The sequence below is a fragment of the Sminthopsis crassicaudata genome, chromosome 5 (assembly GCF_048593235.1).
Source record: "Sminthopsis crassicaudata isolate SCR6 chromosome 5, ASM4859323v1, whole genome shotgun sequence".
NCBI lineage: Eukaryota > Metazoa > Chordata > Mammalia > Dasyuromorphia > Dasyuridae > Sminthopsis > Sminthopsis crassicaudata.
This window is the reverse complement of record NC_133621.1, coordinates 68,801,736-68,804,412: the sequence shown is the minus strand read 5'-3', so window position 1 is coordinate 68,804,412 and position 2,677 is coordinate 68,801,736. Positions and strand designations below refer to the sequence as shown.

Genomic DNA, 2,677 nt, shown 5'->3' with positions numbered 1-2,677 from the left:
TAGTCCATAAGCAAGTGAGTAGCTCGCTTGGCAAGTGAACCAGAGACTAAGCTGGCCATGAAAATAATCACTAACCTACGTAATGAACAAAAAATTGGATGGCCTAAAAACAAATCAGGTCTCTGACTATTGGAGAAATTTAGTTTGTTTTATGTTCTACTCCTCATCTTTCTTTAAAGGGTTTGCACAAGAAGTTATGTTAGTGGAGAGATTCTGGGGGTTTTGGTTCTCTAGGCATTTACCATGGGTGATGTGCAGTAGAAGGAATACTCTATCTGGAGCCACATGAGCTGAGTTCTAGCCCCAGCTTGACTTTCTCCAGTTATGTGACTATAAGACAAATCATTTAAGCTCTCAGAGATTTAGCTAGTTCAGCAGCTAGAGAGCTCAACTTTGGAGTCAAAAAGATCTCCATCCAAATCCTTAACTCGGACATTAATTATGTGACCACTTATCTAGTCTAAGCTTCAGTATTCTTATCTGTCAAAGTGGGATCAAAATAGCAGTTATTTCAGTGATGGCTGGCAGGAAGAACAAATGAGCTAATGTATGTGGAGTTCCTTACAAACGCTAAAGCACTAGATTAATGTCAACTACTATTCAACTGTAAGTGGGAATATTACTTAACTCTCAAGTTTGTGTTAGGGAAAAGCACTTGGTTATTTTAAAATGTGATAACAATAATAATGATGACATTTAATAATAATAATAATAATACCATTTGTGAAATTTTTTAAGGCTTGCAAAGCACTTTGCCTATATTATGACATCTGATCCTTACAACAATCCTGGAAAGGAAGTGCTATTACTATTTCCATGTTAAAAGATGAAGAAACTGAATCCATTGTTAAGTTTAGGGAGCATCACCCTGAGATAAGGCATAGAGACCTCTTCCAACAAGGCTTAGCAATGATCTAGTTTGAAGTCACCAGCAGAATGCTTTCCATAAAGATCATTTGAAGGACCTCAAAATCCATAGGAAATCCCTCTTCAATTTGGATTCCATGCTATCTCTCCTTTGTAACAGGGGCAAATAACTTTGGCAGGCATATATCTCCATTTTATGCTTTACCTGACATTTATGCTTGGAGGATGGTCAAATAAATTTATCTCTGCTCTGTCTTGCATAATTTTGATGTACGGACGGGGATATCTCATGCAAAGGGAGCCTTTAAGGCAACATTTTACTCTTCCAAATCCAATACTTTTGTCTAACTAACATACAACAAACACAGCAGGATTGTGAATTTCTACATCTTTCAGTCAATTAAGTCTACTATGGAATAGAGCTAACAAAAGCCTGCCTGTTCCTGCTAGCACTTTCTGACTCAGACACGTGGGAGGAGATGTACCCACTGGGAAAGTGTCCTTCCAATACACTGACTGTGTTCTGAAGGCCAATGCAATGGGCCATATGAGAGTATCACAGGTCAGACTGTTCTTGCAAACAAATTATGAAGACGAATTAGCAGGGAGTGTGTTTAGACCTACATCCCCACCTTTCTAAGTACCTTTGATGAGTTGCTTCACAGCAGTGTAAGTATGTGCTTGGGGGTAGGAGGGAGATCTGACTTTAGTGGGTAGAGTTCTAGCTTGATAACAATATCCAAAGTGAATTGATCTTTAAATAAAAACCCATCTGACTTGTGATAAAAGTTAATCCCACACTGAAGCTTAGTCAGGGGCCAGAACAGTCACTGCTTCAGAAGGACACGATCCATGAGTACATCTCCTCCCCTTTGTCTGAGTCAAAGTGTTTCACAGAACAAAATGGGTTTTACCTCCCTCCTGTTGACACTCTGAAACAATCTGACTTCAGAGGTGGGTTTCTAAGCTTTGTGAATCATTAACAAAGGCAAACCTGTCAGCTGAGTCCTTGTTGCAGGTGGGAGGAAACGAGCTGTTCCCCATTTCTGTCATGGACAGGCTAAGGGGGATAAGGTGAAATTGAAGCAGGAGGGAATTAGCATAGTCTCAGAGAGGAGCTATGGCTGTAAGAGTTATGAGGTGTTCAGGGTTTGAAGTAGAGAGGAAAATGAACAGGTGGTTTGGTTCAATTCTTTTCGCCAGCTAATGCTAGTGATTCTCCCACCTGCCCGGCCTGTCTGTTTCTTGGAAAAGAGAAGAAAGGGAGTAAGGATTCTGAAAAGATTTTCTTACCATAAGCATATTTTTTTATTTAAATTGGATTGACTCATTTCCCTTTTTTCCTTCCCATCTAGAGAAAATACTTTTTTTCCTAGCTCCAGAAAATAATCCTTTAGTAGCTTGATTGGTATGTCATTGAAAAAGAAAATTAATTTAGGTAGTATTATCATTTTTGTTACATTGGTATGGCATACCCATGAGCAATTAATTAAAATATGGAATGCATCACAAATTTGCATGTCATCCCTGTGCAGGGGCCATGCTAATCTCCATATCATTCCAATTTTAGTATATGATATGCTGCTGAAGTAAGCACCCTAGTGTCAGAAAATCTACATTTGAATTCTGATTCCATTATTTACCATCTAAGTTATTTGGGGCAAGTGATTTTATAGTCCATTCAAAATCAATCCAAAGGAATCCATTAGCTATCTCCTACTTACCGTCTAGTGATAGACCTTGGGAATATAAGAGCAAAACAAAAACAGTCTTCATCAGGGATGTCCTGGCAAATGTTTAACAATCAGCC

General features: G+C 38.8%; 1 non-coding gene across 1 annotated transcript; it reads right to left on the bottom strand.

Annotated features, from left to right (window-relative positions):
- Positions 1-2,357: 2,357 nt before the first annotated feature.
- On the bottom strand, positions 2,358-2,465 carry LOC141545291 (U6 spliceosomal RNA). Its single transcript, XR_012482968.1, has one exon. It is a non-coding gene; the product is annotated as a U6 spliceosomal RNA (small nuclear RNA).
- Between the last annotated feature and the right edge of the window lie 212 nt (positions 2,466-2,677).